General features: G+C 35.9%; 1 protein-coding gene across 2 annotated transcripts in view; it reads right to left on the minus strand.

Annotated features, from left to right (window-relative positions):
- The window catches only part of pparg (peroxisome proliferator-activated receptor gamma), a 42225-nt gene that overhangs the window by 18929 nt on the left and 5416 nt on the right, over positions 1–17880 (minus strand). The window contains exon 1 of one of the 2 annotated variants that reach the window (XM_044123479.1): positions 7352–7544. The exons of the other annotated variant lie outside the window; for it this stretch is intronic. The gene's annotated coding sequence lies outside the window, so the exon portion shown is untranslated. Of the gene's footprint in view, positions 1–7351; positions 7545–17880 lie in introns of those variants that run through there. 2 annotated transcript variants of the gene reach the window in all.

Genomic DNA, 17880 nt, shown 5'->3' on the forward strand with positions numbered 1-17880 from the left:
GAAGTATGTCTGTTATCATGCAAACAGGGAGGCAGACTGTGTCACGGGGAGAACAAGACGAACTCTGGCACTGAGGAACGTCTCCTCTGCTCAAAACACTTTCTTCCTCTCATGCTGTTTGGGTGCCTAGTGGTACGATTGCCCAACTAAAGGACACGGAAAGGAGGCCAAGGATACTTGACTTGATATAAGGCACAAAAAAAATAACTGCCTTTTTTGAGCGCTAAAATATCTACGGTCTTATTAAGACTTAAGATTTTATCTTACTATATGCTAATTTTTTGAATACCTTGACTGTGAAAAATGGGAGGTACTTAATAAACATCTGTATCCATTTACATATTTATTATCTTTATTTAGATTCAGAACTAGAAGATAAGCCAAATTTATCAGCATCCCTATTCATTAGCACTGGTCTGCTAACCATAGTTACAACTTAGCTAGATTTGTTTTTGTTGGCACAGATCATTGAAGGTGTTTTCATCCAAAATGGACAGACATTGGAGGAAAAAAAGTCAGCCGAGATTATCAAAGTCCAACCATCAGAGGGTACTAGCGTCCACATGAAAGCAAACCAAATAGAAAGCTTTACGCCCCGAGGGTAAGTTTGCCCAAGGCTGTGGTGTAATACAACAATTTGTGATTTTTGTTCTTGTCATCCTCTCAGCAAGTTCTCAGAATGTAAAGCACAATTAAATCAAGCACAGGCCAAATACAAAATATCAGCTAGATAAAAAGTATTTTCAGTCAAATGTTAATAATGGATTTGATAAGCAGTACACAAATAAAGTTTTGTTCTACCATGATCTAATGTATAGTGTATGACAAATACATTTATAACCTTGCAACATTTTTCCAAATTTGTCAAAGACTTCAGTAGATTTTATTTGGATGTACAAAATTGACTCTAACCTGTGACTCTGGAGCTGCACATGGTCTACTGCGGTAAAGTAATTTTATTTATATTGCACATTTTCAGCAACAAGACAATTAAAAGTGCTTTACATGAATTAGGGAAAATACAAATACAACTGTACTTCATAATATAAATGCAATAAAAAGTGTTTTTCCTTTGCGTTTTTATGCAATTCATGCAAAAAAAAAAAAAAAAAAAAATCCACAAAAAATAACTAGGAATGCAAAATGAATGTTCTTTTTTTAATGAAATAATTTGTTTTAAAAAGGGCCACAAGAATATCCCATATGTGTCTGAATTCTTATATGTAAACTTTGTAAAATAATTTAAATGCTGATTATATTTTTGAATAACAAAAACAGAAAAGAGATTAGCAACATTCATAAATAATCAATAGATCCATGGCTCTGTTCAGTGAGTGCAACCTTTATAACCTATACAGATTCTCAAAATAACCCCCAATCAACTATTCAGATGCTGATTTGTAACAAAAACAAAGCAAAGGATGCTAATTATGCAACAGGACATAACTAAAATAGTAGGCTCAGATGGCACAGTAGCACCCGGTATGATAATGACTTCCACTGGCTCCAAAGATACTTGGCAAAACAACCCTGTGGAACAAACATCCTCTTCTCTCAAACACATATTGTTTCCTTTTCACTTGTTTTGAATGTGGCAGCAGAAAATCCGTGCGGTCCACTTAAAATTCACATGGACTGAGGTATTGTTCTACTACAAGCAGAGGAATGGCATGTGTATAGGTGTGTGAAACTGATGACTATTAATACCCGAAGAAACCTGGTTATTTTTCCTATTGCTGGAGAGTTGCCAGCTGATGCAGAATTAAAATAGACTCAGGAAGAGAATGACTTGTGGTCCGCTTGGCATCGAGTTATTGGATGGAGAAAGAAATCCAGTGGGAAAGAGAGGAGCTCCAGAGGCAAAAGGCAAGAGAGATAAAGCAATGGGTGACAGAAAGCAAGTCCCTGGGCTACTGGAAGGATTTGAACTGCACTCTGGAGACTCTTTAGAAAACTCTCATCTTAGGAAATTCATCTTCTGTGTTCAGCACAACATGGGAAAAGAAAAAGGAAGGCGACTGCAGCCTGGCAGTGAAACAAAACTTTTTCAATTATGTCGTAACTGAGGGTGAAAACAAGTTCGGACTCAAACTTTTCTTCTGAGGTTGTGCATAGAAACAGTGCCATACAAAATCTTTTCAGGTTTGAATCTATGAGTACTGTGTAGGAAAACAAGTTGTCAGGGTAGATAAAAGGTGACAGATTATTAGTAAGAGGTGTTTGGTTTGTGTTGCCTTTGTAGAGGTGTGTTCATGTCAGCACGTGTGCGGGAGCTGCAGTGGTGTCTCCAGCCACTTCTCAGGTTTCCACGTGTCAAGGCTTGACTTCGAGGTAGATGTACAGTTTGGAGAAATGCTTTCTATTATTTAGCACTTCAGTCGTAACACACTAATTAGTGTTAAAACCCAAAATGGCCAAACAAGTCTGGCAGCCACAAACACTCTGTGTTTGTTTTAAAGGGTGAGTTTTCCAAGAAAGATATTTAAAAGAAGAACTCAGGTTCTCTTACTGTAAAGAATTACTGAAGTAGTTAAGGTAAATAATTTGCAGACACAAGTTGTTCTTCAAGTTGTTTAAGAGAGGCTGTGCCACTGTCAACACAGCTGGAATGCAACCACTTTGGAAAAAGAGGTGAAATCAAGGGAAATATGTGAAATCATCCCTAAGGAACAAAGTTGCAAAACCAATGTAATGTTCAAGATGCTCAGATTTCTTCACAACAGACATGGCTTTTTCCAAAACGGTCAGACACAAAGGAGCAGGATAAAATTACTCAACAGACTGCATAGTCCCTTTCAAAAGAGTTCATATCTTTCCAACTTTTTACATTTGGTAATGCTAAAACTAAAATGTATCTCCAATGTATTTTATGGTTTATAAAAAATCAATACTCAGTAATAGTAATTTGTGCAAATTCACCTAAATGAGACATAGAAATTACCTAACTTTAGCATTTATGAAATTAGTAGAGTCTACTATGTAAATTGTTCTCAGTATGAGCACAGCTGATCTGCAAAGGCCTCAAAGGTTTGGCTTCAGCTGTGAAAACCAAGGAACACTGCATAGATGTCGGAGATAAAGGAAACAATTGTGGAGAGTTCAAAGAAGGGTTATGTAATAAAACCATACCATAAACTCTGAACTTCTAATGGTTTGTTCACACGGCAACATTATAAAATTGTTGGTGGATTTTCAAAACCCTGAGAGACACCAGAAATGACAATAAAATATAGATGTAACAAGTTTGGTCCTACAGTGTTTTGTGTATATCCATATGACAAAGACAACACATCATACATGATAGTTTGTGGACTCTTCATAGCAGAGAAAAAACAAAACACAAAGAGGTCTCCAAAGTCCACCATCCTTCTATTTCTGGTGCAACATGGCAGTTGTTTTGTCTTCTGTATTTTGGATTCTTCTCTGTTTTTCATTATTTTACTTTCTGATTGGCTACATGTTACATTCAACAGGCTCATTTGTCCTCGGGGAACACCTGGGATTTCTGGCCAAGACAATCCACTGTGCTCAATATCTCTAATTTGAGGGTAGAACAGTCCCAACGTCCTTCCAAGCAGATTAGATCAGTCTTAACATTACAAGATTATCTTTATAGTCATCAAGGTATCCTTAACATTTATGGAAGGGGAAGATTTAGTGAAAGATCAGCACAATACCAAAACCAAAAAATCTAATTTGACAGGAAAAGGCCAAGAGGCTTATGGTAACTTTGGAGGAGATGCAAAGATTAACAGCTCAGATGAAAGACCCTGTCAAAAAGACTACTATCAGTCTACAAACGTGGGCTTTATACAAAACTCACATTTGCAGTTTGCCACAAACCATGTAGGAGTCCGAGCAAATATATGGAAATAGGCATCACTCTGATTGAACACTCTAAACTTGCTGTGAGACATTGAAGAGACAACATCCATTTCACTTAGGAGTATATGTTGGAAAGGCCCAGTCAAAGTCCAAACCTAAAAACAATCAATCCCAAATGATATGCATCCCACATAAATGAGTTAGAGCTATTTTGCAATTAGCATTATTTTGTGTTTGTCTATGTTAAACCCTAACCAAATAATTCTGGTTATAATTGATGAAATGTGAAATGTTCAAGGCACATGAACATTTTTATTAGGCACTGTGGCTGGAGTCCTTATTTATCTCATGATTATTTTTTGTAAACTTTGTTGTTTATCTTAATTTGAAAATCATTTAATTTGTCACTCAAATGTTTAACCCCCAACGTATAGACAAGCTTTTTGAAAATATGCACATTTAGTAAACAGTTCCAAATGTCATTTTTATATAATCCGTGCCAACTTTAGGTACAAAAGGACATCCTGGGACAAAAGACTGTTTTTTCTGATATGAAGTTCGACGGACCAAAATAGTCATTTGAAACTAAACTTCCATACCCAAGAGAGATCATCCAACAAAGCACATAACAAACAGCAATGTTTTCTAATACATCTCAGAGTCCGACGATAAACTGTCTCCAAAGTATGTAGGTTTGAGAATAAGTGTGGATAAAAGGACAACACCATAATCCAGAACATGCAAAACTGTAGCAACAACAAGTCTCTCCTTGAATTTAAAGATCTGTCCAAGGAGTGAAAAAGTTGAGCTTTTTCACCAACATCTCAGCGTGAGGTGCAGTAGAAAAAGAATAACAGAGGAAGAAATGTAAATATTTATACTAAAAGACGCATTCAATCTGGGAGCCCTGAAAAGTGGTGATTGTTTGAAAGTTATGCAACGTCAATGTTGAATTTTGTTGAATAATCTCCAAATAATAGTAAAGAAGCAACAGAACCGTTTAAAAGCCTGCTACCACAATCATTAGTGGCAAAGACTATTTCAGTCAGAGAACATTACACTCATCAAAGTGAGTTTTGAACAGCAGAGTTGCTAAGACATAAAACACCATGGTTTGTTGTGATATGTGGGAGACAAAAGGGAAAACCGGCTCCGCCACATTCAAAGCCTTTGCACTTTTATTTGCTCTGTTTAAACAAAAATCTACCCACCTTGTTTCAGGGCGAGGACTAAACAGCTATTATCAACCACAATCAATCACTTCAAAATATATGGAAATATCGCTTCACATGATATTAAAAACTACAGAAAAACCAGAAACAGGTGAAAAAATGAAGGCTAATTCCAGTCGAATGATATATTTGTTAAATTTAGTTCAGAGTTACCACTGTCTTCACAAGGTTATAAAAACAGTGACAAGTTGCAAAATATTACACCTCTTGACTAGAGGATGCTTTTTTCTCTTTTCTTCTTTAACAAGTAAACCATATGTTGTCAAAGACGTTTCTTAAAAGTTTTTAATTTGTGTGTGCAGGTGTGTGTGGCAGGGAATGAAAGCAAGCGAGGCAGAGCTCAGCCCGAGTTCTGTGACTTCCTGACCTCTTCATGTAAAACAGCATGTGGTTCAGAGTCAGTGACTAAAACAAAGATATGCCCGCCTGCTCGTCTGTTTCGCAGTCCCCACATTTTCTTTGAAAAGATTAGAGAGCTTGATTTTTGTCTGATGAGTCCCATGTTAAGAATATGTGGGACTCTGGAAACATCATGTATGGTAAGAATTTTTTTTTTTTTGCGGTTTGTCTGACTAAGTCACCCAGTTTTTGAAGTCAAATGTTTTTTTGTGTCACAAGAGGGTAAAAACATAAAAAATAACCCAAAAGTCTGTGTTACTCTTCAGGAAACTGGCACTTTTTTTATTCTGCTGGTGTGAAGCCACTAGAGGCAGATTCACCAGAAAGGGCCTTCCCCCTTCTACACATGAATGATCAAGTAGGAGAGTATTGGAAAACCAAGTGTCAAGTGGAGGTCTGGACTGCCCTCTTGACAAGACCGAAAGTCTAGGCTGAGTCTGAAAAAAAAAACACCTGATTGGTTGGTACCGAACTTACTCATATGGAGCCTTAAAAGCCTGGCATTGTGGGAGGACAGAAACCGCAACGTTCGTCTGCCAGACAACCTGTCTCTGATTTCAATTTGATTTTGTCAGTCAAATCTCCTCATTTCAACTTTAGATAAACCTAAAATCAAATCCATCTTGTAAAGGATCCGTCTTATGACTAGGCGAATATATGGTAGAGTTATGTTTCGATTCACTAGCTTGATTTTTTTCTGAGCATCTGGTCATTAATGCTAGTGAGTGACAACTAGGGCTGGACTATATATAGTTTTTACATTTTATGACAACATTTTGATATCTACCTTGACTGTCTCAGAAGTGATGATAAAAAATGGTCAAAAATGTACTGATTGTTAGTGCTACAATACTGCTATTTTACTGAATAGATGTAAGCAAAAACATAGAATAAATACCCACTAAAGTCACTTAAAAGTGCTTTCTGTGCAGAACATAATCCCAGTTTGACTTTCTGGACTTTATAGAGTTACAATGAGAGAACAACAAGCAATTCGATTGGGTAGTTGTGAGTGTTTTTTAGTATAATTTATTTCATCAAGCAATACTTAAAACTAAAAATATACTCACACTCGCTTGTTAAAGTACCCAATGATTTTTTTTCTTTGACAGGTAGAAAATGATCCTAGACAATAATGAATAAGTACATTAGATCTAGAGCCGTAAGCCTCACATGACCAATTTAAACATGTTTCCTCTTCTTTAGTTCAGATAGAGGAATACTATCACCTGCTTTCTGTGTCAGCAGGTGATATGAACTCACTGATACTACCAAAAATCATTTTAGTCATGTGCTAACACTAAAATAAACCCGGAAAGAGATACTTTGTGTATAAGAAGCTATATAAATGTTTAAAAACGTAGATGAACCCCAATTTGTCCACTTTAAAATAGTTTATTCAACGATCTTCATTAGTCCCTACAATAACAGTTATGGTACTATTTTTCCTGACCTCTACACCTTATGCACAATATTATAAGTATTACAAAAAAATAAGAAAACCCAAAACACACAAATCTAAACCAAACAAAACACAAGTACAAGTCAATAACCACAACAATTTCAAAGAATATTAAAAGCAAATAATAACAGTCTTCATTATCCACATACAATCAACATATCTATTAAATTTAATATTATTTAAATATGTAGTAAAAAATTTTTTAAGATTATTTGTAAACTTTTCATGATCACCAAACAATATTATTTAAGAAGGTAACATTTCCTCATGAATGATAGTATCTTATCTCAGCTGAAATAAACTGCAAATCCGCTGGCGATACATTATAAACAAACACATTAATGGCAGGAATCTTTTTAATATCAGAAACAGTTGTGTAAAAGAACGTGCACACAAACTCATAAACACACAAGGTTCTGGTTGGTCCACTCACCCCTTTCTCCTGTTTCCGTGATTTTCTCTTTCAGCCTCACTGCTGAACATCTAAGTGACAGTGTCAGAACGACAGTCTGCGTGTGCGTTTATGTGTGCGTGTGGTCATGTTTTTCCTCAGGAAGTGATGACCATTAGAAAGGGAACTACACACACATCTTTCTCTGACAGAGTCTGGGCTCAGCAAAAGTTCAGACAGCGAACTATCATGTGGTCTGAGCGTGCGTGTGTGTTGCGTGTGTTTGAGAGTGTGTCATGTCTGATCCTTGACTGATTTTTTTTTACATATTTACACCATGCGTTGATGCATTGGTAGAGGCTTGTATTACATGTGGTACGGTCCAAAAATAATTTATTTGAACGTTGTTTTATATAGGTGTGTGTGTGCGTGTGTGTGTGCATGTGAGGTGGTAGACATCGAATGCAGATGATTTCCTGTTTCTTCATTCTGACACCCTCATCATGCTTCCTTGGCTGCCCTTCTCTCACTCCTCTCTCAGTCACTAAGAGTCAATGTGACAGTGGTGACGCATTCCATTTTTCGTCCTCTTGTATCATATGAAAACACCAAAATGTAGCTTTTTCATTGGACTTACACAAGCATAATGTTAAACTCCAGCAGTAGTACTTTCACTTTATTCATGCTCTGACCCGTGTTGTGCTCTCATAATATAACAGATATGGTTTTTGCAGATTTAGCTGATAGAAGGCAGCGTAATCTTTCACATTGTGGACAAGTAGAAGGTTTATTTTTCCCCAAAAGCAACATGGAATGTGCTGTCTACAAAATGTGAAATCTGCAGAGGCAAATTCAGTTGAAAAGACAGAGAAAGTGACTTTTCCTTTTGTGTTAGCATCATACATAAAGTTACAAAAGAAAAACTTAACACAACTAAAAGTAGGAATGCACAAAAAATCGTCTGGTGGACAAAAATGATACATTTTTCTCCTGACCTTGTATTTTTTGTTCAGTTGTGTGACTGAACCATAGATAAGCAGTCAGCAGCAACAGTTTTCTGTCTAAAAGTTGTCGTTGTGGGAAAAAGACTCAGTTTGCTATTTCTGATATCAGTGAGAAGTTTAAAAATGAAGTGAGAGGAAAAACACCAAAGGTGTAATAAACTACTATAAAGAAAACTCTATTTTTCACAGAGGCACAAACGCAGGCAGCTTCTTAAACATTGACTGAAACTTTAGCAGACACCAGGAAGGCTTAATATACTACAGAAGTTTCTTAATTTGTTTCATTGGTCTTTCAACCTTTACCTGTCATAGTCTATTTATCATACCTGGAATACTTACAGATACTAATGTTTACAGACATCTGCACTTATTATGGAAATGACTGATTTATGATATGAAAGACATACAATATATCTTGCAATAGTAGATATATTGTTCTAAATTTTATTTGTTACAACAAAAATTACACATCTGTAGTAATGAGAATGATGGCAGTTTCAAAATGTAATTGAAGTTATAATTAATGCTTTTAAAAGTAGCATAAAAAAAACACCACATAAAGCTTATTTTTACATTTGAACTAGCTGAAAATATTCTACTTTCTACACTAGAAAGATAAGAAAGATCCTTAAAGAACTAAAGTCATTGTTAGGCACTTAAGATATCCATCCATCCATCCATTTGCTAACACCTTTGTCCTTAATGGGGTCAGGAGGGTTGCTGGTGTCCATCTCCAGCAAGAGGCGGGGTTCACCCTGGACAGGTCGCCAGTCTGTCACAGGGCAACACAGAGACAGACAGGACAAACAACCATGAACACACACACTCACACCTAGGGAGAATTTAGAGAGACTAATTAACCTGACAGTCATGTTTTTGGACTGTGGGAAGAAGCCGGAGAACCCAGAGAGAACCCACGCATGCACAGGGAGAATATGCAAACTCCATGCAGAAAGATCCTGGGCCGGGAATCAAACTCAGGACCTTCTTGCTGCAAGGCAACAGTGCTACCAACTGTGCCAAATAGTTCAAATGCAGCCCCACTTAAGATATATTGCTATTATTTTCCCAGGGACAATTAACAAAAAACAAAACAAACAAAAAAAAAACAACCTCAAGGACATTGAAAGCGTTTTCTAGAAACGAAGAGTCAGAGTCAGTCAAATTGAGTCAGCAGCAGTGAAAAAGATCAGTCTAGTCAGCTTTCTAAAGAACAGTCAAGCTTAACATGCTCAAACAGCATGGTAAGTCATGCTTACATAGTTTTTCTGTCCAAGTCAAACTAAATTAGTTTGTCCCAGAGTTCAGAAATACACATTTGAGAACACAATTTATCAAAAATATGTGAGAGAAATGCTAAATCATTCAAAGTTTTCTGCCCTGGAGAAAGAAATTACAGCCAATAATTTGTTATTAGCTGTGACAAATTAGCTAATTTGTTACAGCTAATTTTATAAATTTTTCTTTAGCTATACTTCTGATTTGAAGAATTCTCAAATCAGAACTTGGAAAAACTAATACAATTAGCTATAACATATTAAAGTGATTTTTTAAAGTTGATTCAAAAACGACCTTTTTTCCAGCATGATGACATTTTTGAGGCGGAAAATCAATTTACCTGGAGCAGTCAACAGTATCCAAACCCTTATCTGCTCACTATGGTAAATGAAATTCTGTCATTTACCAGTCTGTCTTGCTTAAAGCTTGACTTGTTAAGTTTGTCAATAATTGATAAAACCAGTCTATGCTGATAAGGTGTAGCCTATTAATTTATAAAAGACATATATATATATATATATATATATCCTCTTCATGCCATCTGCCTAGTGAGGGGAGTGATTCTGCGGTTATATGGATACCTGATGCTGGTAGCACACGGCACCATCTGGGTCTCATATCCACACGTGAATAAGGTAGTTTTGTTTTGTTTTTTTATCAGTGTTTATGATATATTGCACTGATCAGCCATATAATCAATATTATTTGTATAAATAGTAAATATTACAATTTTGTGCAAATTTCTTCTCTTTCGGAGTTTATTGCAGCTGTTTCCATCTCAGCCTCAGTAGAAAGTCTTTCCTGCAAGGCAACCAGGAAAGATGCTTTGACATCCACTGGTACAAACAGCATTCCTCCCTTGAGTATTCCCAAAGCCACGATAGTAGATTTGATGGTAGAAACTTTTCTCTCTCTCACACATTACAGTTTCTGTTTAACATTAGACAGCAGCATGTGAGAGAAGCTTTTTAGCTTAAAGTAATTAAGAACCATTAGGACATAACTATGTCTAATAATAAACCGAGCCACGTGGGTGTCCTTAGCAATGAAGACAAAAGCACAAAGTTATTTGACATGGATTGGTTCAAGAAACATTTTTTAAAATATTCATATAACAGGGGAATGAATCTGTTTGAAAATAAATAAAGGAATAACCTATTGGTAAAATAATCCACATGAAAGGAGTGTAGAAGTAGAAACATTATGGTAAGTAAAGTTATTTTTTAATGGTTTATGCCACATTTATTAGTAATATTTGTTATAAAGTACTGAATTTAATATTAATAATTTTTAATCCATGCATGTTTTTACTTCTTTTTTATTAGAAATATGCATTGTGCATAAAACAAGACAGTAAATTTGAGAATATCACAGTTTTTCTAAGTAAAAAAAAACTGTAACAAAAAACCAAACATGACATAGGATAAGTGTTGTATTTAAAACAGCGGAGAGAAATAGATCTGATTGATCTATTTCTGGTTGATGTAGCTAAAACGTGATTGTGGCCAATCAATGAGCTTATCAAACCCGACTTCCGAAGTATCTGTTTCAACTTACTTAAAAACAACATCCAGTGTCATTTAGGGTTTTGTCTCTTCTGAGCTAAAATGGTATACATGTTATAACATGCTATGTTGGTGTCATCATGAAAATGTTCTGGTTGGATAACTGGATTTTCTGGAAGATATTGTCTTTCTAATGCTTCATGCAAGGCAGATATTACAGTTAGACAACAAGGAAGTGATGAGGTTCCTTGAGGTTCCCGTCAGTCCGTTAGTTCCCGACATTACAAAGAAAAAAACAAACCTCAATCAGTGCGATCCTGCCAGGACTGCACGAAGTAAAAACTCCACGCCTTTCTTCACTGAACCCTTCTTGCGACTGCAGGAGGGCTAATGCAATGAAAATGCCTGTGGAGTTATTGAATTTGTTGTTTTTATATTTGAATTTGGGCTCAAATGCAATTCAGCAATAAAACTCCACTACTATTCAGTTCAGTTTATCAGTTTTGCATTGTCACTTTGCACATTGTCATTTATTCATCTATTTTTCTTTTGCAACAAGCAGTTGTTTCTTTCTACTGTTCATGGTAATGTCAAACTTTTTTTTCTCTGAATTTGGATTAAATTTACTTGATGAAAAAGTGTGACAAAAGTTAGAAAGCACAGATTTTCATACAAAAAAGTAGAGAAAAATAGTCTTCTTGCTAAAACATTAACCCTTCCAGACTGAATGGAGCGCCAGTAATCCAGCCAAATTTGCAGTACCATAATTGTACCACACTTTGCGAGATCTAAAATGTCCCAACAGTTTCTGAAAGGGGAGACATTGCGCTTTCTAGCCAGTATCAGGTTATTACGGTAATTTCACCTCTAGCAGGGGCACTCTTTTAACAGAGGGTAAATTGCAAAAATAACTTGCTAGATATTTACATTTCCAGTTGTTATGGATAAATGGGCAAATATATTTATTCACAGCACATTTAAAGAACTGCGTACAATTAAAATAAGCAAAAATATCCAAGTGGAGATTTGAACTAAGGCCATAAAAGGGTCAAACAAATATGACATTCAGTCCTCTAACGTTTCTGGAATGATGAAATATCGACTGAAAATAATACTTTGTAAAGAAAAAAAGGGTAAAGCTTTGATAGATATTTTAAGTGGTCTCACATAACAGATGGTTTTGACTTTCAATAACCAGACCAGGCAAATGCACCAATAACCAGGTCTCACAGTAATGCAGAGCCAACTGAAGAAAATGCAAACCATACCTATACCATAACATGAAGTCAAGATGAAAGCTGCTAAAAGAAATATGTGTTGATGCTTAGATAAAAACTGCGATGAAATCCGAAAACTGAAATGTTGTATTTTCACTTGCAAATGTAGTTGCTACTACTAGATGACTTCTCATTTTGTCACTTAACTATAAAAGCACTCAGCTATAAAAACTCACACAACGAGACTGCTCACATCCTGGTGAATCTGCCACTGTTTTCTACCATTTGAAAACATGTACAGTACAGTAGCAGAATAAACCACACGTGCAAGTTGAAAGTGAATTTGAAAAAAAAGAAAGTCTCAGGTGAGGGGAACAACCAAAGATGACTGATCAGACTAAACAATATGGTTGTTTTTCCAATCCGCCCGTAGACAGTGTTTGTTTCTGTAAGCGAACCTTTACATTTCAAGTACATAGCATGAAATTGAGATGAGTCAGACTTAATTCTAATGACTCAGAATTCATCTTTCAACATGTTTTGGTTTTCATCCATGTTGACAGTCAAAAAACTGTTGATCTTTCAAGTGAACGAAGCAAATAGCTGTAGATCACATTGCAAAAACAGACAAATTCTACATCTCAAAACTGCCTGACATCTGAAATGCTGTACTTAAATTTTGCACACATTTTGCTTGAACAAACAATCGAAGATGACAACTATGAGGAATTCTAAATCTTGAGGCTTCCAGCTTTCCATTAATTGTTATTGTTTATTTATTTTTAGAAGAGACAATGAAAAGAATAGAATCTGCCAGAATTAGTCATGAGGGCCAGTTTTCATCTCTAGTCCCTCAATCTAATGTTTGTAATCTGCCAAATCTTTAAATTCTCCGCAGGTAATCATCAGACTCATTAGTGGATGGTCAACATGCTGCCCTATTTACAGTTTTTGTTTATATATTTCAGTTATTTTTGTGCAATAATGACACATGAGGTGATCTGTTTTTCCCCTCAGATTATTCTTTAGCTAAGTAATCCCAAAACATTAAAAGTAGGGGTAAGAATGGCTGACCTACATGCAAATATCCTCCCTGCTTGAACAGGCGAGAGCAAATTAACATGAAACTGCAAGAGTACATGAAAAGAAACATGCACACAGTCTGTGATATGGTGGAAGCTGTAGTGTGTCATAATAATACCTTACATAACAGAACTTCAAAACCTGCGAATCTCAAAGTCACAAACATTATCCGGATCTGGACCAAATGGAAAGTCACTCTGGACAACGTCCACTCCTTCTCTTTAGGGAACTATTATTTCTGTGAATAGGACATTTAAAGAGTAATTATAGTAATTTGTGAATTTTCTTTAACAACACTAATGAGATGAAATTTCAGATTCAAGTTTATGCTTGCTTACATAGCAAAGAGAGAAAAATGCAATATTTGTTTGCTACAAATTTGTAAGGGAATTCAATAAAATATGGTTTCTAATCACCAGTAGTTATTGACATCTAATCTTATCTAAAAGTCACAATTGAACCTTTGAACATGACTTTCTAGGACATTTGCTCTAAATAGTATCACGCAAAGCAAGGGCACAGAGTTGACAACCTTGAAACTTTAACATATATGACAGTACCATGTGACTGACAGTGAATAGAACATATTTATTGTCTAAAAGAGTGATCAAACAAGGTGTTAATATATATATGTATATAAAAATTAAGGACGTTTTTAGGATCTTAACCACTGAGCAAACGTATTGTGCCTGATCTGTCAATGTACAAAAAAACACAGGGTGCAGAATTCTCAGGGATATGTTTTATTCACTGCTAATGTGAGTTACACAAAAAGCTAAATTTACCGCAAAAGTTTGAAGATAGGTTTTTCTAAAACATATACATGTTAAAAATGTGCAAACATAAAATCTTTTTTGCGAGTATAAATGAGAACACAAAATCTTTTATCTGGAAGTAGTTATAAAGAGTTTTTTTTTTTAAAGTTTAGGACTTTACCAACAAATGGGGAAAATGTGGAATAGTGGAGAACCTTTCCAGAAAAACCTGGTCTACCAAAATTAGTCAGAAGACTCATTGACGGCCCACTTAGCAGATCACACAAGAACCCAAAACAGCATCTAAAACTCAGCAGACCTAACGTGCCTCAGTTAAGGTCAGTGTTCATAATCCAACTATAAAAAAAATTGACAAGGCAAAACTCGGCATCCATTGTTTGAGTTTAAAGGCTAAAAGGTCTATTGACCAAGACTAACTAAAAGGCAAATATCTGATGTAAAACTAACACACCACTTAAGACAAAAGCATCACTCATTCACTGCAGGGGTAGGATGAAGATCTGGGCTTTAGCATCAGACAACTTGATGAAATTTACAGAACCACCAACTCTCCTCTCTATTTGAAAATCCCTGAAGAAGATCTAGCCATTAGCTTGTGACTTTAATACTCATTTATTAAACAAGGTATTGGATTTACAGGGTGGTTACTTTTTCAAGTTAGTTTGGATTTATTTTGTGGCTTACTAAAAACCATAATCATCTGACATGAACTCTTTATCTTATCTGATAGCAAAATGTGTTTGATAATTTGAACGATTAATATTTAACTCTGGCAGCAAAAGAAGAGGAAATCTGCTGAAGAGAAAAAAACACATTTATATCTTTTTATTTCAAGTACTGTTTCAAAATAGAGCATCATTGATTTCATTGATGAAGAAATCAATGATTTCATCATCATTAGAGCGCTGATGGAGAGTGACCCAGAGAGATACACTGAACTGTTACAAGTGATAAAGGAATTTAGAGGCGATGAAATGGGCCATCATGATACAGGTTTGGAGCATGATGCAGAATCTGGATACTGGCTGCTTAAAAACGCAATCCATCTGGGCTGCAAGGCTGCAATATACATTTCTCAACATATCTGAAGCGCTCTATGAATCTTTTTTAGTTTTTTTAGTTTCCGTGGTTGCCCAGATGAAAAGCCCAACTCTAATGGTTCAGAGGTGAACCGCTGCTTTCTCCTTCATATGACTTCAGAATACAAAACATTTCCAGTTGCTGCAAATGCTTTTGGTGTTGATGTTTATGCAGATGTGATGTTTTGTAAACACCTGAGATGAAAAGTTCCTTTTTTTCCCCCCAACACTCCTTGATGTTTGCCTCATGGAATCAGAGAGAGCTGGCACTGCTTTAGCAGAGATGTCTTTAGTGCTAATCTCTGCATCACTGGCTACTTTCTGGGAATCTAAATTTCCACAACTATCTGAGGACACGAACCTTCACCTAATTCCCTCAAATAGTTATGAGTTAATGGTTGATGAGTCCCTTGAGACTGTAGAGCTTCCTCACTGGATAAGGGGAAGGAGTGGTGCATGCTTCAAGGCCTCACAAACACACACACACATACACACACACACACGCACATGCGCGCCTGGAAACACAGTCACAGACATACTAACATTGACGTTTGAGAGGTGTTGCACAGTTAACAGGGCACATGTCAAAAAAATAAAAAGGATGAAGCAAAAGTGAAACAGGATAACAGAGAGAATAAAGACGTTTTCCTGTGTATACAGCTGTCCTTAGCACTACAGTAACTACGCTGCTGCCCTAGCTAGATAAATGTGTGTTTTGACACATATAAAGGAGGGCAAAACAGTAGGAAAGGAGAGAGGTACAACAGGGGAAGGGTCATGCCCTGTTACTTGAAGCAAAGAGGAAAAGACGGGAGTGTGCTGCGTTCTGCTGCTGTTTAACAAGACAATAACAAAAAAACACATGACGTCTTTCTGACTTACTGAACATACTATGAAATCAAGTGCCAGGAACGGTGTGCATACAGGAAACGGATTTTGGAATTGTCTATTTACTTCAGGGAAAGATTTAGGAGTTATCCTACCTTTTAACTGTTTGCTGACCTTTTCTGTAATCAACACAAAGTCTTTCTGCCCTTGCTGAAGGAAGAAATAAAAGAGTTGCAAGGTAATGGTGTTTGGTTTAAAAACACAATGCTTTATAAACACAATATCACAATGTAATTTATCTAAATGTTGTTTTTTACTGTTTGAGACAATCTGCAGATAATTCAAGAAAAATATTTTATACTATCAATCTATATTCTATACCATAGAATATATAGTATATCACATTTATTAGTACACTAGCTCCAATATAACCACGTTTTGTGAATGTTTTTGGAAAGATAAATAGCTTTTAATCTGTTAACTTTCTAGACAAACTCAAGCAAGAAAAGTGACAGAAAAAGAACAACCTCGATGATGTTTTCTGAAAACTACAATCAGCAATGAAAACAATGTGCAGCTCAGATGTCACAGCAGTATTACACCAATATTTCAAAAGAGTAAAATGGATCAAAATAGTTTTCAGTATTGGAGAAAAGCAATATTGAAATTATTTTGATCCGCAGACACAGGTGGGTGTGTTGAAAGTTGTGCTAGATTTCCAATCAATTGTGTCTGGCAAAACCCCTGAAACCACGAAGCCCAGCGGAGTATCATCTACACAAAACTGAATGCATGAAACCAGCCACATATATTTACACCATGCGTTACCAGTAGTATACTGAAAATGTTATTTTCTGCGGTTCTCTGAATTTGTTTAATAACATCAGGAGCCTGACAAGCTAACTTTAGTGTGACTGCAGTTTAGCCAGCTATCTTGACATCAGTGTCAAGATGTTTTTAAAATGTTTTGTTTTTAAAGTGACAACAATTTCTCACATAGTGTTTAAATAAATGGAGTGAAGAATAAAGCCATACTTTTTGTTTTGCAACCTGCCTTTTAAAACCATTTTTTACACCTTAGAACCTGAAACCAAAATATACTTTAATACATTGTGAAATACGTCATACATCACAATTTCTTTTCTTTTTTTACTATAATAAAAAACTTAAAAATATTTGGTAATTGCTAAATTTAAGTTGGGTGATGTTGCACCCCACCCAACTAGTTGGTGATACAACATGTGTAATAAGCTATAAAAAGAGAACACGTTTTCCAGATAGAGCGCAGTCATTTGGAAAACCTTGTTCCTGTTTTGATGCCATGATCGTTTGACATTTCAGAATAATTATCCAACTTTGATTTGAGGGGGTGTATTACTGACATCTTACATCCTTTCCAGTAAGACTTGAACTACCATTGCCTCAGGTGATGCCACATCCAGTGAACCAACAGCAAACCTCACAAGCAACAAGTATGAGTCACTAGTGAGTTCCCAAAAGAGACCAGGAAATTGACCTAAGGAGCTGCTGTTTACTCCCACATAATTTTAAGAGGGAAATTAGGACAAAGTTGAATAGATATTCCTATTGGTTGACCAATATCTGTGTTAAAGTGCATTGGCAAAAATACTGGACTTGCCAGCATAACATCAGGACATTTAAATCAACCCGCACTGCCTTCTGTTGCAACAAAATGCAATCCTTTGTAGACTCGGCCCAAATAAAACCCGATCTACGGTGGAGTGCTTGCTACGTTTCAATGTAAAAACACAAAAAAAAACAATAACAGGTGACAATTAAC

Source organism: Gambusia affinis, linkage group LG07 (genome assembly GCF_019740435.1).
Source record: "Gambusia affinis linkage group LG07, SWU_Gaff_1.0, whole genome shotgun sequence".
Classification (NCBI taxonomy): Eukaryota; Metazoa; Chordata; class Actinopteri; order Cyprinodontiformes; family Poeciliidae; genus Gambusia; species Gambusia affinis.